Consider the following 27,440-nt stretch of genomic DNA (forward strand, 5'->3'; position numbering starts at 1 on the left):
CTCTCTCTAACTGACTTTCAAATAAATAAAAAAAAGAATGATGTAAAAAAAATAGAATAATGTCTGAACAATCTCAGTGCATTTTGGATTTTCAGTGCAAGTTTAAAAACACCCTTTTGGTAGATGAATCTAGAAAACTTTATGAAATGTGACGCATCTAACCTTTCAGATGTTGGATTGCCCACAATGCTGTTCTGCCAAGTCATCTTCTTTGCCCTCTAGCTGTCCCTGTTCTCCCCTCTCATCTTTTTCAGGACTTGGGTGTACAGAATTAGATTCATCATCATCATTGGTTCATGACATGTTCTTGTCATTGAGCCATACATGGCCCACTTTTTTGTATTTGGTCATTTTTAATAAATGTTTCTTCTATTAATAAGTGAGGACTGGACTATTTCCAGATTTTTGCCTTGGTATCTCCCCTCACCGCTCATTCTCACATATAGAGCCTGAATTCCCAGCACCAGATGGTGGAGAGCAGTGAATTATGTACCCAGAGTGCAGTATGGATATGGTACCACTGCTCCTGTGTGTTTCCCAGCTACAGCCTTCCCTCTCTGTGCACAGGGGACACAAAGCCTTGGTAGACAAGTAGCATGGTAAACACGGAGGAGTGAGCTAAGCATTCCTGTGTCTCAGAGGAGTTGGGAATAGTTTTTTTTTTTTTTTTTTTTTTAAGATTTATGTCTTTATTTGAAAGGCAGAGTTACAGAGAGGCAGAGAGAGAGGGAGAAAGAGAGAGAGAGAGAGATCTTCCATCCACTAGTTCACTCCCCAGATGGCTGCAAGGGACAGAGCTGGGCTGATTCGAAGTCTGGAGCCAGGAGCTTCTTCCTACTCTCCCACATGGGTGCCAGGATCCAAGGACTTGGGCCATCTTCTACTGCTTTCCTAGGCCATAGCAGAGAGCTGGATTGGAAGTGAAGCAGCCAAGACTTGAACTAGCACCTACATGGGATGCTGGCACTGCACGTGGAGGCTTCACCGGCTATGCCACAGCACCAGCCCCGGGAATAGGTTTTACCATTGTCAGGGAAATTTTTGAAATCTTCAGTCTTCTTCCTAGTTGCTGCATTTTCCTCCCCCGCCCCCAATGTCAGAAACAAATCCCTCATGGTAACTAGTAAGGAAACCTTCCATTGGTTCCCCTGGGGAATAATGTTGTAAACAATATAATGAATTAGTAAGCCTGTTTTTAAAGTGTTTTCTCGGTATCTGAGCACAACTTAGAACATGACAGTTGAGGAATGTGATAGCAGTCTTTCACCCACAGACCCAAGGAGACCCTTTGCAGAGCATATGGCTGTCAAGCCTAGTGGTAGGAGCAGATTCATCGTTTCACAGTTGAAGAAGGTGTACACCAAGAGGATAAAAAGGAACAAGAAACAAATGACCCAGGCATTGCTGTCCCGAGTGGCAGGTTGGGAGCAGGCCCGGAGACACACTCAGTGGGGACTGTGCTGCCTTCCTACAGGACCTGGCCATAGTTGTTTGGGAATTGTTATCTCTGCCTGGCTTTTTATTGTTCACAGAGGGTGGCTTTTGCCAACCAGAGTCCTGTTGCTGTTTTGTAAAAAGAGCGCCTGGAGCTCCGGGAAAGAAAGGCAAGGTGGGAGGCCAGAAACATTCAAGGGAGAGGGAGAAAATGGATTCTGTCAGATTGTTTGTCCAGTTCCTCTCCTCTTTCCCTCATCTCTTCTTAAGGTAATTGGTTGGCGACTAGAATAGAATTGGCCATCAGACAAACCCTGAGGGTCAGGTTATCTTGAATGCAAGCAAGGAACTAAAAGTGTACCGAATGAGATCATGGTGTCTGAATGAAAAGAAATATTGATCCACAGCTGAGAGCTGGCCTGGAGCCGGGAAGAGGGCAACAGATTTTGGAGGGTAGGGAGAAGAAGGATCAATAATGTCGTGATGCTAAGTATTCATGCCAGTATCAAAGTGGATCACAGCAGAAGCATTAGGGTGTAGAACTCCTTACTCTTACTTTGTTCTTGTCTTTTTTTGAAGAAAGGCTCTGATTATCAATTTCCTTCTCTATGTAATAAATACCGATTGTGTATTGGACTGTAGAGCAGATACAAATAGCACAGCAAAAACCAGTCATATGTGTTCTTCTCTATGCAATGTTGGTCATTAATTATTGATAAGAATGGTGAATTAGCTGGCGCCGTGGCTCACTAGGCTAATTCACCTGCAGCGCCAGCACCCCAAGTTCTAGTCCCGGTTGGGGTGCCGGATTCTGTCCCAGTTGCTCCTCTTCCAGTCCAGCTCTCTGCTGTGGCCCGGGAAGGTAGTGGAGGATGGCCCAGGTCCTTGGGCCCTGCACCCACATGGGAGACCAGGAGGAAGCACCTGCCTCCTGGCTTTGGATTGGCGCAGCACGCCGGCCGCAACACGCCAGCCGTAGCGGCCACTTGGTGGGTGAACCAACGGAAAAAGGAAGACCTTTCTCTCTGTCTCTCTCGCTGTCTAACTCTCCCTGTCAAAAAATTTAAAAAAAAATGGTGAATAATTAAATAAATGAAAATTCCCTTCTTTTTCTTTAAAAGAAGCTATTTTCTTTCCTACCTCAGTGACATGGCTCCAGTAGTTACTGGGCTGTTAGTTTTTTTGTTTGTTTGTTTTTTGTTTTCCTTTATAAAGCATGTATTTTTATGCTTTTGTAGAATTTCAATAGTCTTTCTCAATTACTCCTTAAAATTTAGGGGATATTGAGGGGACAACTGGTTGGGCCAGTGCTTGGGATGCCTGCATCCCGTGTTGGATTTCCTGGTTCCCATCCAACTTTCTGCTGGTATACTTGGGAAGCAAGGAATGATGGCTCCAGGAACTGGGTTCCTGCCAACCACCTCGGAGATCTGGATAGAAATTCTGGCTCCTGGCTTCAGTCTGGCCTAGTCCCGGCTGCAGTGATCATTTAGAGGGTGAACCAGCAGATGGAGGATTGATTGTCTCTGTCTCTCTCTCCTCTCTCTCTCATTCTGCCATTCAAATAAACAAATGAATTTAAAAAAAAGAAAAATGTGTTTGAGATCTGTGGTTATTCAGATTAAACATTGTATAATTAGAACTTTAGGTACTATGTGCCTTTTTTTTTTTTTTTTGCTTTTTAAAATTTTTTATTTGTAATTAACACACAATTATTCTTAAGTGTTTAAATTTTAACTGAAAAGTGATCCCTGTTAGGAATTTGGAAAACATTATGCTGAGTGAAATAAGCCAATCCCAAAGGGACAAATACCACTTGTTCTCCTTGATAGGTGACAACTAACTGAGCACCAAAAAGGAAACCTGTTAAAGTGAAATGAACACTATGAGAAACGGTGACTTGATCAGCCCTCACCCTGACTGTTGATGAGCAACTTGATATGTTATCCCTCTTAGTATTTTTTTGTTTGTTCTACTTAATACTTTTGGTTGAATACTGTAATCAATACCAATTCTTCTTAAGTGCTGAAACTTAACTGAAAAGTGATCACTGTTAAATATAAGAGTGGGAATAAGAGAGGGAAGAGATGTGCAATTCGGGACATGCTCAAGCTGACTTACCTCAAACAGTAGAGTTAGACACATACCAGGGGATTCCAATTCAATCCCATCAAGGTGGCATGTACCAATGCCATCTCACTAGTCCCGGTGATCAATTTCTGTTCACAATTGATCATAATGATAGGACTAAGAACCAAAGGGATCACATAAACAAGAATAGTGTCTGCAAATACTAGCTGATAGAATCAAAAAGGGAGAGAATGATCCAACATGGGAAGTGAGATACACAGCAGACTCATAGCATGGCAGATGTCCTAAACAGCACTCTGGCCTCAGAATCAGCCCTTAAGACATGCGGATCCAGCTGAAAAGCCCATGAGAGTATTTCAGGCATGGAAAGCCAAGACACCCGGGGGGGGGGGGGGGACCTAAATGGAAGATCTCCGTGAGTGAGATCCCAGTGGAAAGAACGGGTCATCAAAGAAGTAGGTACCTTTCTCTGAAGGGAGGAGAGAACTTCCACTTTGACCATGGCCTTGTCTCAAAATGATCAGAGTCAGTGAACTCGGGGGCTTCCATAGCCTTGGCAGCTCATGACAAGAGCCTAGGGTGATTACTGATGCCATAAACAGGAGTGTCAATTTGTTAAGTCAACAACAGGAGTCAGTGTGCACTTACTCCTCATGTAGGATTTCTGTCCTTAGTGTGCTGTACATTGAGATTTAATGCTATAACTAGTACTCAAACAGTATTTTTCACTTTGTGCTTCTATGTGGGAGTAAACTGTTGAAATCTTTACTTAATGTATGCTAAACTGATCTTCTGTATATAAAGAGAAACGAAAATGAATCTTGATGTGAATGGAAGGGGAGAGGGAGTAGGAAAGGGGAGGGTTGCGGGTGGGAGGGACGTTATTGGGGGGAAGCCATTGTAATCCATAAGCCATTGTAATCCATAAGAAGAGGCATTTAGGTAATTAAATGATTCTCCCAGCATTAGATTAGGTATCTGGTAGCACTGAGGATCCCATGTGGAATTTATATTTGAAATTTATATTCATTAAATAAAAGTTTAAAAAAAATTTTTTTATTTATATAAGTTGGGCAAATTTTCTGTATTTTATATATACAGATTTAAGAGCATAATGATACTTCCTATCCTCCCTGCCCTCCTGCCCATGCTCAAACCCTCCCTCTTCCTTCCTTTCTTATTTTTTGATTTTTATAATGGCATACTTTCAGTTTATTTTATAATCAGAAACTGAACCATAATTCGGTAAGTAGAAAATTTAAATAAAGAATTCAATAAGTAGTACATAGAAAAACCACTGTTCCTCAAGAATGTAGACAAGGACTGTATACAATAGTCAATTCTAAAAATGTCAGTTTCACTCATATACATTTTTGTGCTCTCTATATTTTTTAAAATTTTATTTAAGGTATACAAGGAACATAGGGATGCTTCCTATCCTACCCTCCCTCCTGCCCATGCTCCCACACTTCCTCCTCCCTCTCCTATCCCCACTCTTAATTTTTACTAAGATCTATCTTCAGTATACTTTATACTCATAAGATTAACCCTACAAAGAACCCTAAAGAGTTCAACAAAAAGTATGAATAAAAAACACTGTTCCTCAACAGTAGAGACAAGGGCTGCAAACAATCATCAACTCTCAAAGTGTCAGTTTTATACATTACATTTTAGGTACTGTATTAGTTACCACAAGTCAGAGAAAATGTATTATATCTATCTTTGGGGAACTGGCTTATTTCAAAAAATACAATGGTTTCCAGTTGCATAGATTTTGTTGCAAATGTCAGGATTTCATTTTTTTTAATTTTCTAAGTAGTGTGTTCTGTATATTAATGACCACAAATCAGGCAAAACATGATATTTGTCTTTTAGGACTGAGTTATTCACTAATCATGATGAGTTCCAGTTGCATTCATTTTGTTGCAAAAGACATGATTTCATTCTTTTTTATGGCTGAGTAGTCTTCCATAGTGTATATGTAACACATTTTCTTTATCCAGTCATCAGTTGCTGGACATCTGGGTTGATTTCATATCTTAGCTATTGTGAATTGAGCTGCAATAAACATGAGGGTACAGATAACTCTTTTATATGCTGACTTCATTTCCTTTGGGATGACTGGGTCACATGGTAAATCTATTTTCAGATTTCTGAGGAATCTCCATGATGGTTGTACTAGTTTACATTCCCACCAACAGTGTATTAGGATATCTTTTTCCCCACATCCTCGCCAACATTTATTCATTCATTCATTCATTCATTTATTTTTGATTTGGGGATGATAACCACTCTAACTGGAGTGAGGTGATACCTCATTGTGGTTTATATTTGTATTTCCCTGGTATCTGTGTGTTTTTATAATTATTTGTTCTTGCTCACAATTTCATTGCAGTAAAAATAGTCATAAGCATAGTAGCCCCTTACTAGTGTTCATTGTTCACAGATCTGCCCAGATACCAAATAACCTCTGAAATAGAAAGAAATTACTGAATTTTAGGCATAAGATTAACAAGTAAGGATGAAACATGTCTTAGAACTGAAAGTCCCAAGATGTCTTCTGAGAAAATTCAGAAGTTTAAGAAGAGGCATTTAGGTAATTAAATGATTCTCCCAGCATTAGATTAGGTATCTGGTAGCACTGAGGATCCCATGTGGAATTTATAGTCAACATAAGTACATGGGGAATTTTATATATTGTAAAAATAGTATCTCAAATCAGTAAGGAAAATTGTACTGTTAATGGTAATGGAACAAACTGAAACACCAATTAGTAAAGTTGAATGTATGCCCTATACCATATTCCTTCATAAATTCCCAAAGGATGAAAATATCAATATAAACAAAAATTAAATTTGAAAAATAAGCAGGTTCCTTAGAGTGAGGAAGGACTTACTGTCACAGAAAAGCCTGAAGCTATGGAAGAAACCTGAAGCTACACAGAAACATGGTCATCAATACACAAGAGGTTAAGGAAGAAAATCTCTGAGTAAAATACGAAAGTAATCCAAAGTAAAATATAGGAATATTTATGGGAAAATGGCAGGGTAAAGTTGTTACTTATCAGTAATCATCTTGAATATAAATAGCCTCAACTCTCATTAAAAGACACAGACTGGCTGATTGGATTAAAAACAAAACCCATCTATTTTCTGCCTACAAGATCTCAGCAATAAAGATGCTTGCAGACTGGAGGTGAAATGAAGGAAAAAGATATTCCATGCCACAGAAACCAAAAAAGACTCATGTAGCCATCCTAATATCAGACAAAATAGACTTTAGTACAAAAACTGTTAAAAGAGACAAAGAAGGGCACTATGTAATGATTAAGGGATCAATTCAACAGGAAGATATAACTAATATAAACATATATGCACCTAATTACAGGACACCTGACTATTTAAAAGAAATGGTAAGGGATCTAAAGAGAGACATAGACTCCAAAACAGTCGTAACAGGGGACTTCAATTCCCCACTTTCAGCAATGAACAGATCAACCAGACAGAAAATCAGTGAGGAAACAGCCGAGATACTTGACTCCATAGACTAAATGGACTTAACAGAAATCTGCAGAACTTTTCATCCTACAGTTGCAGAATACAATTTCTTCTCAGCAGTGCCTTTAACATTCTCTAGGATTGACCACATGCTAGGCCATAAAGCAAATCTTGGCAAATTAAAAAAAAATCAAATCACAGCATTCATCTTCTCAGACCACAATAAATTGAAGCTGGAAATTAGCAACTCAGGTATCTCTAGAACATATGCAAACACGTGGAGACTGAACAATATGATCTGAATGAACAGTGGGTCATAGAAGAAATCAAAAGAGAAATCAAAAAATTCTGTAAACAAATGAAGACAACAATACAAAATATCAGAACTTAGGGGATACAGCAAAAGCAGTGTAAAGAGGAAAGTTTATAGCAGTTGGTGCCTACATCAAGAAATTGGAAAGGTACCGAATAAATGAATTACCTATGCACCCCAAGGAGCTAGAAAAACAACAGCAAACCAAACCCAAAACTAGTAGGAGATGAGAAATAATTAAAATTAGAGAAGAAATCAACAAAAATTGAAACCAAAAATACAATGCAAAAGATCAGCAAAACAGAGAGCAGATTTTTTGAAAAAATAAACAAAATTGACACACCTTTGGCCCAATTAACCAAAAAAAAAAAGAGAGAGAGGAGAAAAGACCCAAATCAATAATATTAGAGAAGAAAACAATTAATTCCAATTCTTTTCTAGTTATTCAAAACAATTGAAAGGGAATCCTCCCAAATTCTTTCTATGAAGTCAGCATTACCTTAATTCCTAAACCTGAAAAGACACAACAGACAATGAAAACTACAGATCAGTTTCCCTGATGAACATAGATGCAAACATCCTCAACAAAATTCTAGCCAATCAAATCCAACAACACCTAAGAAAGATCATTCACCCAGACCAAGTGGGATTTATCCCTGATAAGCAGAGCTGGTTCAACATTCATAAATCAATCAATGTGATGCATTGCATTAACAAACTGAAGAACAAAAACCATATAATTATCTCAATAGATACAGAGAAAGCATTTGACAAAATACAACACCCTTTCATGATGAAAACTCTAAGCAAGTGGGTATAGAAGGCACATTCCTTAACACAATCAAGGCATTTTATAACAAAACCCATGGCCAACATCATATTTAAGTGGAAAAAGTTGGAAGCATTCCCACTGAGATCAGTACCAGACAAGGATGCCCACTCTCACCATTGTTGTTGAATGTAGTCCTGGAAGTTTTGGTCAGAGCCATTAGGCAAGAAAAAGAAATCAAAGGATACAAATTGGGAAAGAGGAAGTCAAACTCTCCCTATTTGCAGATGACATGATTCTATATATATATGGAATCCAAAAGAATCCACCAAGAGACTATTGGAATTCATAGAAGAGTTTGGTAAAATAGCAGGATATAAAATCAATACACAAAAATCAATAGCCTTTGTATACACAGATGGTGCCATGGCATTAAATAGCACTCTGACCTTAGAATCAGCCCTTAAGGCATTCTGGTCTAGCTAAAAAGCCCATGAAGCATTTCAGGCATGGAAAGCCAAGACGCTATAGCAAAAAAAAAAAAAAAAAAAAAAAAAAAAAAAAAAAAAAAGTCCTACATGAAGGATCGGATTTCTGTGAGTGAGACCCTAGGGTAAAGAAGTGGCCATCAAAGAAGAATCTACTTTTCTCTGAAGGGAGGAGAGAACCTCCACTTTGCTTATGGCCTTGTCTAAGTACTGACGGATTGTGGATTCAAAAGGCTTATGTAGCCTTGGCAGCTCATGTCAAGATCCTCAGGTGATAACTGATGTCATACATAAGAATGATAAATGTTAATTGTTAAATTAACAACTGGAGTCACTGTGCACTTACTTCCCATGCAGAACCTCTGTCCTCAATGTGTTATATTTTGAGAATTAACTGTAAAACATGTTCTCACACAGTTGTTTTGTGTATGTGTGCACAAATTATTGAAATCTTTACTTAGGATAGAGTTGGTCTTCTGTGTACAAAGTTAATTGAAAATGAATCTTAATGGATAACAGGACGAGGAATGGGAGAGGGAGGAGGAGGTCGGGTGGGAGTGGAGGTAGAAGTGGGGTGGTGGGAGGGCTGGTATGGTAGAAAGAATAAGTATATTCCTAAAGTTGTACTTGTAAAATTTGTGCTCCTTAAATATAAGGTTTCTTTGGGAAAAAAGAAAATATATATAGTGACCTTCCTTTTGTGTAAATGAAAATATCTACTCACTACTCATATTTGGTTTTTCTACAGAAATAAACCCAGGAAAAAAGCTTGCAAGAGAGGGAGTAAAGAATGCAGTAGATGGACACAAAGGTCAGGGTTTTTGAACAATGTGGATGTATTGCCTATTTAAAAAGAATAGGTGGCCAGCAGGCAGCGGAGTATTCATAATTGGCTTTGAGGCCATTAGGTATAGATCATCATGAAAGAGCCATTCCATTCAGTTAACAAACACCCAGCTGACTGCCTTCTAGGTACCCCCTGAGTGGCCAGATTTCTAATATACTCACCGATGTTCATTGCTGTTTAACCAGGCTACACTGGCAAAGCAATACCAGCTGCATATCACTCCAAATAGATACCTACAGAATGAATTTAACACTTTTAAGAAGAAATTTTGTGAGAAGGGAAGCGAAGTTTAAAAAAATCAAATACTTTGATAAAAAATTTTAAGAAAACCAACAAAACTGACTACCTTCAGCTCAGAACACTACGTGGCTGTGGTTAAATTGTAGTGCCAGAATTCATTCACTTTCCACCTGCATCTAGTTCATCATTGCTCTAATTTTTAATGTTCTTAAACATTACCTCTTGAAATTGTTCAAAACCAGTAAGTACCTTTGCATACCCAAATGCCCAATTGCCAACTTTAGCCTCTTGACTTAGATTTTAAAATGCAATGAACCTAGCCCTGCAGCTGAATTTTTAATGGATAGCAAATCTCAAGGGAAGTAATAGTCTGTTTTCTCTCCACATCGTTCCCAACATTTAAACAGAAACACAAGCACATCACTGCTGCTTCTACATCAAACCCCTTGTGCTGTCCCACACTGGTAGTCATTGTTACAGCTCTGAGTGCCCTTTCACGAAGAGGAAGAAGATTGAGGGCAAACCAGAGTGTCAGAGCCTGGACAGAGATACTGGAGTAATTTCCTTCTCAAGAAAATAATAATGCCTTTGTGTTAAGGACAGGAAACAAGACCAGGAAGCTTGGGGTTCTGTTTTTGAATATAAATACATATTTAGCAAGATTACTTCCTAAACATTGAGTCTGAACATAGAGGAGTATCCAGGATTCTTGTCCAGGATATGAGTTGTCTTAAGATCCATCCCAGGTCAAGACAATCCAAAAGAAATCAGCTGCACTCTGGTTGGCATCATTTCTGTATTGTGAACCAGCCCATTCTAGATAGGAGGGCCCATCTGTTTAGCCATGGAAGCACAAGGATGGTTTGATTCAGATCTGCTTTGCTTCTCTTGTCTTGATCCCTGTAAGCCTTACCCATCTTGCTGGTTGCCATTCAAATGATGCTGGTCTTGCGTCCACCAGACACATACCTGTTGCCTCACTCTCCCTCTCTATACAATGTGTATTCTTTGCCTCCGCCAAATACCTGATTATATGCTTGCTGGTGGTTAAGAAATACACATCATGGTGTTTATCACATTATGGTTATATTTTAGCACTTAGGAACATGCCCTTTCTCTTCTGAAAGGCATACACATCCAAGGACAGTAGGGCTGTCCTTGGATCACCTTGTCCTTGTTTCTGCCTTTCAACTCATCCTCTCCCTCCCCCTCCCACCTCGCGTGCATCAGCTCTCCTTCAGTGTGCACACAGTAAATATTTGTTGAATGAATGTTATTTGTGCCTTCAGATTTCTTCCAGAATAAAAGAATAGTCACACTGCTTTATGCTCTGAGTGTTGGCAGTTTAAATTCCTCCTAAGTGAGACAGAAAATTTACATAAACTTTTCATATTCAGTCATGATTCCCTCCAGGGGAATTTCTGAAAGTTGCCACCACCAACAGAATAGCTTTCCCTTCCTGCCAAGAGACCTCCCCATGCCTTAAACCCACCCCACAACACCTAATCCACATTGCACAGTGTTTGGCAGGACAGGTGATCTGTCTGTCAATCTCAGATGAGTCTTCCAACTATGACTGGTATAAAGAATTGAAGATACTTCTTGTGTGTCGGATATTTGTTAATGAATAGATCTTTTACATTTTCTCCTCTTATTTGGAAATATCAGCCTTACCGTTTTTATCTAAAATGATTGTCTCTGTTTCTGATTTTATTAGACTTCTGGGCTTGACAGAAGGTGTATCACAGGACACCGCATGCACTTAAGTGACTCCTGGAACCATAGGATGTTGAAACTAGAAGGGGCCCATCGTGTCCCTTGACCTGGTTTCCTCCCACAAATGATAGAAGTGGGACCAGACGGGGAAAGAACATGTCTGCGGTGTCCACAGATGAGTAGGCAGAACCCCAACCTGCTGCCGGCTGTTTTGCATTCTCCCTCTGATGCTCGCTGCCCCCTCAGAATCACTGCATTACTCAGTTAGCTGCAGTCCAGAGCTGTTGGGTACAAGGCTCATTCCCTTTCCAGCCAGCTTCCTTTAAGGAGGGGATCGCTTAGTTTCCGGGCCAAACCCTATGTGTCTTGTGCTGTGTGGGTACATGAAGGAGCACATAAGTGCCTAGCATCCACTGCACCCATTTTAATGAGTTTGTGCCACTGACAGGGAGTAGGAAAGAGGTTCTCTTCCTCCCAGGAGACAGCAGAGCAGGCTGATCTGTATAGTGATGGGATCCTGTGCAAAGGGACGTGTCTAAGGCTCCCAGCAGGAACATTGTGTGTCTTCTCATACAAATTTCTTTTTACTTTGTTGTCTCAGCAAATAACTTCTATGAAGAAAATCCTCTCTTAATTAGCTTCACTCTTTGAATTAAAATGACCTTCCATCTATCATAACATTTGAACCGTAGTAGCTGTCTGCCTGGCTTACGCTTTGGTGAACAGAGCTCATTTCTTTTAGGACATAATTTGGATGCTGGCTGTCTTTCTCTGGAGCCTTTTAAACACGGTGGCTAAGATGGGATGGCTAGGATGGAGTCTGTAGCATAATGAGGTCTGTATCTGTGGGTAGCACTGGGGCAACCAGGCTTTCGACACTCCTCTTTTAAGTACCTGAACAACACTACGGAAATGTTGGCTAGAAATGGAGGCCAGCAGTATGATGAACAAATCTGAAACCAGGGCATAAGCATTAGACATCAGTATCTGCGCCCCAAGCTTTAATATACAGCTGAGATGCCCTCTCGCCTCCCCCACCCTCAGTTCAGGCTTCTGGCCTGGGAATCCTTGCTTCTTCGAAAGGAGGAGAGAGGGAGTGAGCCATTTACCAAGGACAAAGCCAGTGATTCTCCCTCCCTACCCCACCCCCATCTCTTAAAAACATTGCCCTAAGTTAAGATTTGGAAGTTCTCATTTAGAGTGCTCAGTATATGCTAATTTTGCTTGTGGTCCTATGGATGCTTCCCTTAACTCATTTACAGAGCAACAGAATTGACAATAGAGGTCTTTCACACCTGCCTGTCAGCAAAATCAGGCACCTTGTCTATGTGAGGTGGGTGCCCTGGTAAGCGTGGGCTGTTTGACTTGTGTTAGGAACAGACAGTGCGCAGAGCTGAGGCCCATTCAACGGTGTCTGTTATCTTTGGACTCTGTCCCTGTGTTCTTCCTCCACGCCCTCATTGTTCCCATCAGTCAGAGCATGGACTTTCATCTGCAAAATGAATCTCTTTACAAAAGAGACCTTGGGAGAAGGGAGAAAGTTGATGCTCTGGCCCAGCACAGAGGAGGAAAGCTAAATACTGCATGTAGAAGGCGTGACCTTCGCTGTACTTCCTTCTGTGGGGACATCACAATGGCTGAGGGCCAGAGTTAGAAGTCATTGTTTTCGTTGTCCATTTCATTAGAATCCTGACAGTCACCCTGTACCCATTTCAGTCTTTACTCTCCCCTCTCTGGGCATGTGGCTTTTCCAACAGTTACTCTCTCTTGCACTTGAGAGACAGAGTGGCTATTTCCTCCTCTTTTGTGAGGACCTCTGCTTCTCCTTCTTCTTCAAGTCTCCCTTTAGAACGTACCTTCCTCTGAAAACTCTCCTGTCTCTTCTAGCCTGTCGAACCCCCCATGGACAGATACGTAACAACCATTTGTTGATTGACTTTTTTTTTTTTTCATCCAAATGTAACCTGAAAACCCTAAAGTTGACAGGATTGTATCTTATTTTGCCCAGGGTAACAAAAAATTCATAAATAATAAAATCCTACTGCAATTTTATTAGGCAATATGTTTTCATTTGAAGGTACCTAATGCATTGTGGATTTAGAGTTTTTGATGATTTGTCACAAATTTGGCTGAATTCCTACCTGTTAGCGGGGTGGGGGTGGGGATACTTCCTGAGGAGATGAACAGAATGAATAAGAGATGCACAAAAAAGCTTTAAACTAATAAATTAAAAATGAAAACAGAACCTAGCAATCAGGATCAATCATTCGCTTGCAAACAGCATATTTCCCTTGTGTGTGTATATCAGATTCAGTACAGCAAAATCCCATTCTGAGTGTTGCAAAGAAAATACCCCCAAGCATTTTGGGGAAAGGAGAGAGAGTGTCTGCATTGTGGAGGAAAGTCCTGTGGCAGAGGGAGGGTCTGGAGCTGGCCCGTGAAGGACAGGCATGCCATAGATGTGCAGCCGGTGCCTGTGAGGGTGTCTCAGGCTGAAAAGTTACAGGAGCAGCAGATGCTTGCAAAGCCCTGAAGGCAGCTGGGCACTCTGGTGGTGTCAAGTCTCTGGCAGTGTCTACAATGGAAGTGTGTTGTAGAGAGTGAGGCTGGAGAGATGGGGGCCAGCTAGGCCTCCAGGACCCAAGGACAGTTGTGATCCACTACATAGCATTACTTAAAGAATTATACTGAGACTTATTTTCTGGAAATAAATACTGTAATTTAGACTTGAATTGTTGGGGCTCCTGAGTGACTTTACCCATCATGACTGCAGCTTTGGGGTGAGACACTGACAGCAGTACCGAGGACTCGGACCATCTGCACAGACTTCTTCCTGATTGTGAAGATCTGGAGATAGTGGTCTATCACCCAGAGGGCGGCCACCCTCAACATCACCCTGTGTCTGCAGGGTGCGCTGACTTCTTCCTGTAGAACTCTCAGTGGTGGGCTGACATCCTTAGCAGAGGGAGCCCACTGCAGAGAGGCAATAGTCTTATCCTTGTAACAACCTCAGACCCCAAAGTAGCCTTTGTTAGTAATCATGGTAGTCACATCTTCTACATCTACGTGCATTTGACATGGTTTTGCTGTTGTTTATAGTTTTGTGGTGTGGCTTGTGTGTTTGTGCTTTCCAGGGTCTCAAGTGCCTTAGAACTCCAACATTCACAGCAACCAAGAAAAGATTCAGTAGCATACTTGAGTCACTGTGGTCTGTTACATTACCTATAATTCTTGACTTGCCAAAAATGGGTTTATATTACAGGAACAAATGTACTGGTCTTTTCCCTTTTTTGTACCTCATTTTGCATTTTACTCAAGAATGAATATTCTATGAGACCCGTTTGGAATCCTTATTCACACTAGAGAGTGTCTAGGAATCACCTCCAGCATCCTTATGGTTGGTTTCCTAGACCAGGCACAAATTTGTACCAAGTTTTTTTCCATCTGACTTTATGAGCCAAGATGGAAGTGGGGCCTGGAGAAAAAATAAAAGCGGAAGTCTTGCCTTTAAGGCATGAAATTCTTTAGTGAGGAGTAGGAACTACCTGCGTCCCCCAAGAAGTTCAACAATGGACTTTCCTGCATGTGACAGTAGTAGTAAGTGAACATAAAGCGATGGAAACACTGCTACGACTTGTAGAGAAAGTCAGTCTGAAATGTCCATTGCAATTCCCCTCTAATCTCTCAGAGGAGGTGGCCAAAGAAAGGCCTAAAAATAATCGTGGAAGATAATAAGATCATGGACATGAAGCACCGCACTTTTTCTAGCAAACTCTAAGAGGGAGGGGTTCAGATCTCCTGATGCTGGATGTGAATTAGGTGTCTTCTGTTTGGCATTCAGGGGATGCACTTTTAAGCTATTCTTCTTAGATCTTCTCGGTGTCCAGTAAAGGAACTTGGAGAGCTCAGCTCTGGTCAGTGGAGGACAACACAGTTGGTGGTGCTTTGTGGTAGTAGGGGGTGGGGTGACCAAAGCCCTGTTTGGGTAGGCAGAATGAACCGAGGAGAATGAACATGAGAAAACTGGAGACCATTGACATAACAACTTTCAAGGGTATAAAAATAAAAACAAATGCAAATAAATGTAATTCTGACCTGAAAGAAGGGTTTCTTATGAGTGATACATGTTAACTATTAGGTGAACTGTTGATTACTTTTAAGGGAATAAAAGAAGAAACGTCTGTCTACTGGAGCTTGGAAGGCAAGACATGGCGTGGAGAATAAACCTCTAAAGAAATCTTTCGACCATTTGATTCTGTATTACTGTGATTACATAGGCCGAAGAGTAAACCATATTTATAAAATCAGTTAAGTGAACTTTAATTATATCAAATTGGTATAATAAGCTGAACAGAACTTTAGCTTTTGCATTAAAAAATGAAAATTACTGCTTTAGAGGGAGTCATTGGAAGTCATAATTTTTAGTATTTTTTTTAATCTAAGGACTTTATATTTGGCCCCTTATTCAGTTTAGCTTTAAAACTAGTATGGGTCGGGGCTGGCGCCATGGTACAGTGGGTTAATCCTCCACCTGCGGTGCCGGCATCCCATATGATTCTAGTCCTGGCTGCTCCTCTTCTGATCCAGCTCTCTGCTATGGCATGGGAAAGCAGTAGAAGATGGCCCAAGTCCTTGGGCCCCTGTACCCGCATGGGAAATCAGGAAGAAGCACCTGGCTCCTGACTTCGGATCGGTGCAGCTCTGGCCGTTGTGGCCATTTGGGGAGTGAACCGTTAAATGGAAGACCTTCCTCTCTCTGTCTTCCTTTCTTAGTGTCTGTAACTCTACCTCTCAAATAAATTAAAAATCTTAAAAAAAAAAAAAAACTAGCATAGGTCACTTTGTGATGCAAAGGTGGTGATTTCTGACCCAAATTTCAGTCAGAATAACCCAAGGTTTGGGGACAAAAACAATTTGATGAAAAGCTCCAAGATTGTAGGCCCACATGCTGTTTGATAGCCATTGGCCTTCAATTAATTAATTCTCTGATTGGTACAAACCTTCTCTATCCAGATTGCCACCCCTGCTAATGATTTTGTGCATATCATACCCTTACCTTCCCAGTGAGAAACACCTGGTGACATCCAGTAACACTGAGGAACTCATTCCATGGTGTAGACACCAGAAGGTTGGAGAAGCATTTAGCCATATCCCTGTGGCTGCCTTTGGTGTTTACTGAGAGCAGCGGCTTTTCTCTTTGTCATGGAGTAGCCGCTAAGTCCGATGACTGCTGTGATTCTATTGACCTTATCAAAACAGTCTCTAGCCCAGGCTGTAGGTCTGAGGCGGGGAAAGATACCAGGAGACAAGCAAATGGAGGCTTGAAGACAGCAGATCTTTGAGAAGAGCTGATGTCCAAGCATTGATAATTGGGCCTCCTCTCATTAAGACAATTTGTCTTCCGATTACGTTGCAATTTATGTGGATATTGTCAGTAGGGAGCTGAGTAGAGAAACCTCAGTGGCTCACCACTCACCCAGCACTACAGGGTCAGGTGTTTGATCCTTTTGTTCTGAACCTTCACCAAGGCTGTGCAATGGACAGACCCCGGGATTTTTCTTTGGAAGCAGTCCTTTAACACAAGTGGCATCATTTAATCCAGCAATGATTCCTAGGCTGCTGCATAAATACTAATGAAATGCAAAACAACGCACGCCACCTTGGAATTTGCAGCCGAAGTCACGGAGATGCTGGCTTTGTGTGTGAGAGAAGCTGCCCCTCACCACCTGTCAGAATTTGGGAGTCAGGTGTGCTTGTTTATTCTCTCCACCCTCCACCCCCACATTACCTTAAATGACCCTGGATAAAAAGAGAAAAACAGAGACAGGCCAGAAAAGAAAACAGGGTGGATGAGGTGCTTCTAGCCACAGTCATCAGAAATGCAGCAAACACTTGGTTATTTCTGATGGGAATGGAGATGCGTCGTGAGATGCATATTGGAGTTAGATTTGAGTTAAGACTCTGATTTAGGGCACCCTACCAAGTACCTGGGAGAACACAAAGAGCTAGTCTTATATTCTCTGGATATTTATGGCCTGGTAGATAAGACAGCAAACACACATAAATAAAAATACAAATCAGAGAGTGATCTTTATTCTGACATGCACAAAATGTGGTGCTCAGTACACAGAGACCTCCAATACACTGTCCATGACTGGGACCTGCGAACTGACCTTGAGGATTTCCATGTGTGTGTTGGATGGCTAAGGGAAGTAGAGTAGACAATCCCCTTTCCTCTCTGTCTGCTCTACTGTTATCTGCTCTAAGTCATTGCCGTGACCTCTCTCCTGGATGTTGCAGTAGAAGTTCCAGAGGGGTTTCCCTGCTTTTGTGCACATTCTTACAATGACCCATTTGCCCTGCAGCAGCTGGATAATTTTGTAATGAAAAATCAGATCCCATTACACCACTGCTTCCTATTTACACAGCTTTGTGCATCAGAGCCTCCATGATCTGCGCTTGCTTTGGTCTCTGACCTCACTCATTCTTTCTTTTCTTGTCATTATTTTGTCCTCCTGGTCTTTTTTCTCTTCCTTGAATACATCAACCTCTTTTCCACCTTTGGGCCTTGTGGGCTTGTGGTATCCAAAGAGTATCTTAGGGTTTGTATTAGATTTCTCTAGAACACAGACCTGGTAGAATATATGTATATTTCCTATAGATATATCCTATCTAGCCATATCTGTCTGTCTACTGGTAGAAGATGGATTATAAAGCATTGGCTTACACAGTTACAGAAACTGAGAAGTCCCGTGATCTGCCATCTACATGTTGGAGATCTAGGAAAGCTGGTGATGCAATTCAGTTAGGGTCCAAAGGCTTGAAAATGAAGGGAGCTGATGGTGAAAATCACAGTCCAGAGGCTAGAAAAGATGAAATAACTGTGCCACAGCATAAACGATAAAGTAAGAGAAAAGGGAGAATTCCTGTTTCCCCTGCCTTTTATTCTCTTTAGGTCCTTAAAGAATTAAATGGTGCCCAACCACGTGGAGAATGTCCTTCTGCTGAGTCTACTAACCCAAATGGTGTTTTGTTTTGTTTTGTTTTTAAATCTGGAAACACCCTCACAGACATACAGTGTTTAAGATGCACTGCTGTTGGCCTGGTCAAGCTGACATATAAAATTAACCATCGCAGGGTTTGTCTAATCTAGGGAGTAGAGAAGTGAAGTCAGGCGGATGAGGACAGAGGAAAAAGCAGTGGGTTTTACACTTGGGGAGGTGTGGCGACGTTCATGGAGCAGTTTCTGGAGAATATCAGGAGACAGAGAACTGAGCCGTTGAGGAGTGAGTGGGTAGCGAAGCCCCATAAGGAGGAAGCACATCTCAGTCTCTCTCACCACCATACTTCTCAAAAGAATGCAGAGAGTTTGAGGACTGCTCTGTCAACCAAAGATTCTTGTAAGAAAAGACGTTAAGCCTGTACACAGGCAAGTAGAAGTCTGTGCAATGGAGTGAACATGGTTTGTTTCCCTCCAAAACTTGCATTGCAACATAATCTTTGTTGTAAGACAGTAGGAGGTGGGTTAATGGGTTATCTCAAGAACATGTCTGCTATAAAAGCCAGATTGCCTCTTTCATACGCCCCCTGTCTCTTGATATGTGAGACCCTGAACTTCCTTGGGACTGTGCCTGCAAGAAGGCCATCCCAGGTGCAGCTTCTTTGATCTTGGACTTGAATTGTGAGCCATAATTAACTTTTTTTCTTTATAACTTTTGTCTACAGTGCTGTATTATTAGCAACACAAAACAGACTGGGACAATCTGAAAAGAGAGGATAGGAGCTTCATCTAAGATGAGGAGTACTTGATCAAGAAAGGTTCCAGAAGAGACAGGCAGAAAGCAGAGCATGGACCCAAACAGAGAGTTTAGCAAATAAGATATGCTCTCAATTGTACAAGTAGATTTTCAAAAAATCAAGTGTCAGAATTGCAGTAAATAAATTCACTTTGAAGTTTACAGATTATTTCTCTGTGGAGAATGCTTGGGTAGGTGTGATCTCATACTGACAGTCACCTTGGAATGCACCGGACAGGGCAAGGGGTGTGCTGAGATTCAGCTGTCCAGGTAGGTGGTTACAGATTCATAGCACCACCTCTGGGGGTTTTTTGAAACCCTGCTGTTATTGTTATTATTAATCCATTTTTGTTACTATATTATTTATATATCATGAGATAACTCTTTAATGTACACTTCAGTGAATTTTCTGTGTTTAAACCCATGCATGGCCACCTCCCTCAACATATAGAATCTTTTCAGGAGTCCAGAAAGCTCCTGTCTTCCTCCACCAAAAGTAATTTGTAAATTTGTATTATGAATACACCTGTAGAATTAGAAACACAATAAAATAGTAAACTGTCCATCACCCTGAAAGTTTCTTTGTAGCCCTTGGTATTCCCTCCCTTGCAACCCCTTCTTGGCCCGCAACATTCCTGCATTCCACCCACCATGTGCAGGTAGTTTGCTTTCTGTCCTGTGCATTAACTGGTATTTCTAAAAAAAGGCTTTATAAGTGGAAGCATACAGTGTGGATCCTTCTTGGTCTGCCTTCTTTCCCTCAGTATAATTGTCTTGAGATTCACCCATATCATAGTATGTATCAGTAGTTTATTATTTTTCATTTCCTCAGTAGTAGTCCATATGTAGATATGCCATGATTTATCCATTCTGCTGATGGAGGTCTAGGTTGTTTCCAGTTTTTGACTATTATAAGTAAAGCTTTTCTGAATGCTGGTATACAAGCCAACACTTATTATGGTCAGTCTTTTTAATTTAGTTTTTAAAATATTTCATAGTGGTTTTAATTTGCATTTCTCCAATGACCAATGATGTTAAGCATCTTTTTGTATGCTTTTTTTCCAGCCATATCTTCTTTAGTGATTTTGCTCAAATGTTTTGCTTAATTTTTTTGTTGGATTGTTTTCTCTTTAATAAGTTTTAAGATGTTTAGACAAATTCCCCTAAAACAAATTCTTTATCAGACAATAGATTTGCAAATATTTTCTCCTCATTCATGGCTTGTCTTTTTATTGTCCTGAAGAGTAGAGGATTTTAATTTTGGTGACACTCTACTTAATTTGTTCTTTCATGAATTGTGCTTCTAGTGCCATATATAAAAATTCTGTACCTATCCCTGTGTCGCAAGGATTTTCTTCTGAAGCCGGCACTGTGGCACCAACATCCCATATGGGTGCTGGTTTGTGTCCTGGCTGCTCTGCTTCCCATCCAGCTCTCTGCTAATGGCCTGGAAAAGCAGCAGAGGATGGCACAAGTGCTTGGTCCCCTGCACCCATGTGGGAGACACAGAAGAAGCTCCTGGCTCCTGGCTTTGGTCTGGCCCAACCCTGGCTGTTGTGGCCATTTGGAGAGCGAACCAGTGAACGGAAGACCTCTCTCTCGCTCTCTCTCTAACTCTGCCTCTCAAATAAATAAACCTTTAGAAAAAATATTTTCTGTTTTCTTCTGAAATTTTGTAGCTTTGGACCTTTAGTTTTAGCTATGTCATCCATTTTGACTTACTTTTTGTATTTTGTTGTTGTTGATTTTGGTTGTCTCAGGCAGGAGAGTAAGCCAAGCACTCACCTACATTGGATATAGTCACAGGATTGGAACTTCTTGGCCATACAGTATATACATGGTTAGCTTTCCAGGGATATTGTCTAGCATTTACCAAAGTTAATTCAGCTAATTTTAATTGTAGGTACTATTCATTAAAATATTTGACCTTTGTTCTTACTAGAACATGCTACTGGATTTTATTTCCTAAAGAGTGAAAGTGACAGATTCTTAGTTGCATCATTCCCTTTTTTTAGAACTCAGTAATGTATACCCTCATTTAGAATGCATGATGTAAAGTGGTGGTGGAGAGGATAGAGAGCCGAGAGTGGTAAATCTATCCTTGCTTGACATAGTTGTGATTAGATTTGACAGCTTGTACTTATTGAAAATGCAGTGGCATTTCATATTTAGTACCTGGTCCATCAGAAAACTTTGTATTGAGTCACAACCTCCTGAGTTGTGCCCCTGCCTCCCACTGCCTCCTGAACTTGTACCCTTGCTTTGGGCCTTCATGAAAATGTCTAAGCAGGATGCAAGCATTCTACAGACCAAGGAGATGCACTTCCCGAGAAAGTAGGTGGGGGGCATGGGGTGTAAAGATGTACCTGCTACTACTCATAAAGGTGAAGCAGGAGGAAATCATCCACAGACGGTAGGAAGGCAGGGGAAAACATAAAGACGGGTGAGCCACCAAGGGAGGAAAATGTTCCTAAAATTGGCAGTGACAGTGTAATTAAACCAGACATGTGATGCCCCTGGAGACATGGGAGATGAAAGTGTGGAGGAAACCAAGGAGACGATTGATCAGGTAAATGAATGCAAGGGGACAGCCACAGAAGCCCTACGTGATGGAGAGCTGCAGAAAGCCACTGACTGGTTCACAGGACCCTCCAGCCAAATCCTCACGTGCCCCTTCTTTATGCCAAGAGAGCCAGTGTCTTCATCAGATTACCAAAGCCAAATGCAGCATCTGAGACAGAACCTTTGAAATAAACCCATATACAGCTCAGCCTCACAAGGGGTCAGGGAAAGCATACAGACTTCTGGCCATGGGGAATAAGGAGCCCATGATCCTGCCCTTACCTGTGAATTGGATTAGATGGAGACGCTAGCACACTGCTGAAAGTTCAACCAAGGGCACAGAATATCGCAGAACACAGAAATAACGTGAGCAAAAATGTGAGGAGTAAGAGATCAGAGAATGAAAAGAAAGGGTTCAAAAGCCTCAAGAAGAGCAGGAGAGAGACCAGAGGGAGGAAGAAGACAGAGGACAGTCAGGAGCTCCGTGTGGCTCTTTTCCAGGTGCCTTCCCTGAGGGGGCCTGGTACTTTTCCTGGAGGATGCCTGGAATGGGAGGGGCATGCCTGGAAATGGCAGGAATGCCTGGACTCAAAGAAGTTCTCTGATCCAGAGTTCTTGCAGCCATGCAGGATCCAGAAGTTATGGGAGCCTTCCAGGATGCGCCCCAGAACCCCGCAAATATGTCCAAATATCAGAACAAACCCAAAGTTATAAATCTCATCAGTAAACTCTCAGCCAAATTTAGAGATCATAATGCCCTTCCATCAAAGCCTTGTTAGGGGCTGGTGCTGTGGCATAGCAGGTAAAGCCACCACTTGGAGTGCCAGCATCCCATATGGGCACCAGTTTGAGTCCCGGCTGCTCCTCTTCTGATCCAGCTCTCTGCTGTGGCCTGGAAAAGCAGTAGAAGATGGCCCAAGTCCTTGGGCCCCTGCACCCACAGGGGAGACCCGGAAGCTCCTAGCTTCAGATCAGTACAGCTCCAGCTATTGCAGCCAACTGGGGAGTGAACCAGTGGATGGAAGACCTCTCTCTCTCTCTCTTTCTCTCTCTCTCTCTCTCTCTCTGCCTCTCCTCCTCTCTGTAACTCTGACTTTCAAATAAGTAATCTTTAAAAAAAAAAACTTGTTAAAAGAAAAGCAAGTTTGATCATTTAATGGGTGTTGCAATACTACAAACCAGTGCATCTCTGATGTTCTCTTCAAAAGAGCTGGGATGGAGATAATCTAAACCCCTCTGCCTTGCCAAATGCTGCTGGAACAATTTACAGTGGTTCATCATTAAGGTATTCATTCAGATAATGTTTTCCTACTAGAAATCACAAACTAAACATTTTAAGCTTTAAAAATATGCAAAACAAAGTAAAAAAAACTGTTAATTCCTACATTGAGTTTTTCCCTTTGGATTACTGGGCAAGGGAGATATTTGAGTACGGGCAGCTTCAGTACAAATACACAAGTATGATATATTTTAATAAATGATTCCTTTTGATTAAACTGTTGAGATTCCTGGTATCTCGCTAAGACCTGTATAGGTGCTGGAAGTACCTGGCAGAGCACAGAATTCTTACTGTGTGTTATATGTTTTAAATGTGCAGGTTGCATTTAAATCTTGCACTATGGTAAAGGGATATTTTTTAATAATGCTATAAGAGTTGGATTTCTAAGCTCTATTCTTGTTCAGTGTATTAATACATTTTTCATATTACTTCCACATAGAAGAAATAAGGGAGTAGTTTTCCTTTTATATTTCTGTGTTTAAAATTACCTTTCCTGGTTGCAAAATGCCCAACCCCATCTGTCATACTTTCCCACTCAATCTTCTTAAGCTACAGATAGTCCTCTTTCTCCTCTGCTGGCATCATCGCTGCTATCATCCTCACAGCATAATTGTGAAAACACATTTATTGCTGGATTTAATTTAATATGTAATACATATGGTGACTGTAGGGTGATACCCTTAACAGCTGTAGTTTACTTGGCCATGAAATTGCCTGTTTAAGTGCTAGACTCCTACTCTGGCTAAACCTTGTCGTATTAAAAAACATTCTACTTAGGAAATACCTATTGCAGTCAAGAGTTTATTTTATACTATTCATCTTGATATTTTGAAGAGTATAAGACTTTAATTAATTGAGATCCGTAGAGAAGAACTTAACTTCTTCACCCAACATGAATTATACAATAGATGCCAGCCACGGCTATTCATTGCGGAGCTGTTGGCACTGTGAAAGAAGCATTGTCCTCTTGTTCACCTCTTCTTTAAATACTGCAGCCATACCCCCAACTCTGCTCTTTCTCCCTTTCCCTACAAGGATAAAGAAAATGATAAATCGCATGAAATAGATTTCTGAAATAGCACACCCCGCAGTCATAAATACATTTATTTGGATTTGTAACCCTTTGCTATACATAGGCAGACAGAAATACATCTGTTAGATAAATGAGAAAAGGCTATACACTAAAAATCATGCTTTTAAATCTTATAGAAGCATTAACCATATAAACTTCCTTTCTCAAAATTTCCAATACATTCTGTGCTTAATTCAGAAAGACAAGCTAATTCTGGGTTCCTTCTTTAATTTCCTTAAATATACATTGCCTAATTATATTCTAATATTGCAGAATTAGCATAAATGGGGTAAAAATGAAACTGCTTTTCCAAAAACACACCTTGTGCTTTTAGAATTTTAAGTTCCACAGATACAAAATACATTCTTCAGTTCCATTGAGCCTCAGTATCATTTTTTAACTTTTATTTAATAAATATAAATTTTCAAAGTACAACATTTGGATTATAGCAGCTTTTTCCCCCCATAACCACCCTCCACCCGCAACCATCCCATCTCCCACTCCCTCTGCCATCCCATTCTTCATCAAGATTCATTTTCAATTATCTTTATATACAGAAGATAAATTTAGTATATACTAAGTAAAGATTTCAACAGTTTGCACCCACACAGAAACACAAAGTATAAAGTACTGTTTGAGTGCTAGTTATACCGTAAGTTTACATTGTACAACACATTAAGGACAGAGATGCTACATGGGGAGTAAGTGCACAGTGACTCCTGTTGTTGATTTAACATCAATATCATTTCTAAACCAGAAATGTTCTGTTCTTATGTTAATGACGCTATAAGGGAAAGAAAATGAGTTTTTTCTATCTAAAATATATAGTTGCTGGATATTTCTAGCTACATTAAAAGTAAAATGTGGCTTCAAAATGAAATTTTTAAAAATTCTCTTTATCTGCATCCTTCAAGTTTTAGTCGTCTGCCCCCCCCCCCTTTTAATTGTTTTGTTTTTTAGTTATTTAGTTGGTTTGGGGTATTTTGGAATAGTCTCTTCACACTGGGATGTGTATTTAGACACTGCTTAGTTTGGATTAAGTATATGCGTTGAAAGGCCATGCTCAGCAGTGGGACACATGCTCTTGGGGGACACAGGACCAGGTCCTTCCTCCCTCAGCAGCGAGTGAGAGCCTGGCCCATAGCTGCAGAGCAAGTAAAGGGAGAAAAGGCTGCAGAAGTGTTCCCGTCTCTGCCCACCTCAAGGGTATTTGAGCTCTAAAACTGCTTCTTAGCAGCCCTCCTAGGTAGAATGTACATTGAATTTATACCAAGTCTGACTTTTTCCTGAAGAGAGCTGCTGCTTGGCCTGCACTTTGCAGTGTGTAATGGATAATGTTCGAGGAAAGCCTAACATTAAACTTTTTCGCGTTTTATTCCTTTGAGCTTTTGTGGGAAAATGTAATTCATGCTGGAGTAGGGTAGCTGCTGCTTTGATGCCTTTGTTTTTTGCTACTCTGTTTGTAAACCTTCCCCAAAAATAGATCAAAAATGATGTTTACATCTGTTGCCAGAGTTGAGGAAGTAAGAGCAGAACAGGACTTTCTGAGTTGAGTTAACCCTTTCTGTTACCTTCACTGTATGTTACAGTGGTTGGTGTTGGACTTAATCTCTGAGAAACCACGAACAGCTGTCAGAATTCTGGGCATTGACTGCCTTGGCTCTGCCCTTTTTGGTGTTTTTGTTTGTGTTTCCTTTTTTGTTTTTGCAGATACATTCCATGAATCAGATCTACTGCAGCCTTCCAGATAAAGGGTAAACTTGCAATAACTAGTATTATCCAGGTTTTACAATTCATTGTGTGTTTCCCTTATGGCCAACATTGATGCAAATTGATTTTCTCTGCAGGTCTTTAGGGAAAAGTCTGAGGAAGTTCAAAAATCCCACACAATGGAAAGCCTTGGGTTGCTGAATCTCAAGCCGGATATCATGTTTTCAGGGAGGCTGAAACAGATTTACTTATGGGAGATTCTGCTAGAATAAGGATTGTAGGAAACAAGGTTGTTATGATATGGTTTAACCCTCGCATCTCTCTCCTTCTAGTCCACCAATATTTCTTTAACTTACTGACTATTGTCATTTTCTGTATTTTCACTTATAGTTCTTCTGATACCCTGTGTTCTGGTTAGAATATATTTGGATCCCTTAAATCTGTCACTTGGTTTTGAAATTGAACAATTGAACCTGAAATAAATTTTTAGTTTGTTCATGGCTTCCAGTGTGTACAACAACTGTTACTTCTTTGATTGAGGAACCCTGCATTTATTCATTCATTCATGGCTACATCAATTTGCACTGTGTATCAATTTATAATATATTAGATACTGTGGTCCTTGTCTGGGAAGGCCAGTGGGGAACTCAGTTCTTGGCTAAGCTTCTTGGTTTCGTGCTTCTGATTTTAGTAGTCTAAAGTTACTTGTGATGTACCTGAACCTGTCATTGACTTAGAAAATGAAATGCCCTTTCAAAATAAAAATCTGCAGATGTATTTTTATAATAAAAAGGTAAAATTATGACAAGGTAAAGACTAAAATAAAAGGGACTAGGTTTTTTAAGTACTGACTTTTAAAGCCTTCCATTGAAGCTGTGCTTTCCAAAAGTAGTGCTGCTTCCTTATTGTTAATTTGAAAATATTAAAACCAGCTCAAATTCCCTGTGCAGTTGGCATAGGTTGGTCATGTCACTGGATGTGGGACTATACCTTCATATTAAAACCAGTCTTCCTATAGAATGTTTGGTGCGGATGTTGATCCTTCTCAGGACTTACCCAAACTTCACCATTCATGTGCTTTCTCTTCTGGTGTTTCTTTGAAGGCATTTCCTAAACTTTGCATTATGTCCGTCATCATCATTGTCATCCTCTCTCTTCCCCCAGCTCCTCCTCATATTTGGAGATGGGAGTGTGGTCCAAAGGGATGAGGAACAAGTGATAGCAAACACAGAATCTTTTTTACGGAAAATCTCTCTCTTGGTGATGAGTCCTTTGTAGACTAGGACATCTTCCTCAAAGTCCTGTGCACTGATTCTACCCCTTATTTCCCTTTCAGGGACTGTTTATGGGCAGCACACATTCTTCTCCATTGACTTGGCGCTTATGACTGAAATGCAACCATTTTTATTGTTCCTTTGAATTTTAAAAAGAAATTATACCTTCTTTCTGAAATCCTGCAGATTCAAAAAATAGCCTGTCGGGCCCATGCGGGTCGTGTGAGGAATCTGAGCAGAGACCCCCGCACCTAAGATGGAGAGGAGGAAGCAGTGGGAGAATAAGGGTAGGGCCCGGAGACAAACTTGACCATTGCATGGGTTGTTCTGGTTTTGGAAGTCTGGGTTTCTG

The 27,440-nt window shown here is 40.7% G+C and overlaps 1 protein-coding gene and 1 pseudogene across 6 annotated transcripts in view; both read left to right on the forward strand.

Annotated features, from left to right (window-relative positions):
• The window catches only part of STXBP6 (syntaxin binding protein 6), a 285,447-nt gene that overhangs the window by 195,593 nt on the left and 62,414 nt on the right, over positions 1 to 27,440 (forward strand). The window lies entirely within an intron of this gene.
• Positions 21,464 to 22,532, forward strand: LOC149123021 (hsc70-interacting protein pseudogene; annotated as a pseudogene).

This window comes from Oryctolagus cuniculus, chromosome 12, assembly GCF_051225735.1.
Source record: "Oryctolagus cuniculus isolate XC-2025 breed Fujian yellow rabbit chromosome 12, ASM5122573v1, whole genome shotgun sequence".
NCBI classification, from domain to species: domain Eukaryota; kingdom Metazoa; phylum Chordata; class Mammalia; order Lagomorpha; family Leporidae; genus Oryctolagus; species Oryctolagus cuniculus.